The sequence below is a fragment of the Nannospalax galili genome, unplaced genomic scaffold (assembly GCF_000622305.1).
Source record: "Nannospalax galili isolate Female #2095 unplaced genomic scaffold, S.galili_v1.0 scaffold707, whole genome shotgun sequence".
Taxonomy (NCBI): domain Eukaryota; kingdom Metazoa; phylum Chordata; class Mammalia; order Rodentia; family Spalacidae; genus Nannospalax; species Nannospalax galili.
Window position 1 is genome coordinate 1227375 of NW_008356263.1, and position 460 is coordinate 1227834.

Below are 460 nucleotides of genomic sequence, written 5' to 3' on the forward strand. Positions count from 1 at the left end.
GACTTCAGCCAAAACTCCATTTATCACCTGACCTCCATAAGCCCCTACTTTAACTGGAGGGCCACAATGCTTTTTAGGGTCTCCTGGAATCAGTGTCAACTCAGAAACAGTATCCAATAGGCCACGGAAAGTCTGATTATTTCCTTTCCCCCAACGTACAGTTACTCAAAAGGTCGCAGGTCCCTCTGGGAAGGATGGGTGAGAGGCGAACAGTATAACTCTTTGGTACTGTAACAAGGTCCTTCCTCGAGGGCACCAGGCCTTCCCTTCATTCAAGGGGCTCTGGGTCTGTAAACTGTCTCAAGTCTGGAAATTGGTTGACTGAGTGAGATTCTCTATTGCTGTGATCCAATACTGACTTCCTGTCATTCGTCCTAAAGCTTTTCTGCTTATACAAATCAAATAAAAACATAGTAGGCTTCTTATGTATGTGGTCCCTGGAAACACCATGATTGATTAG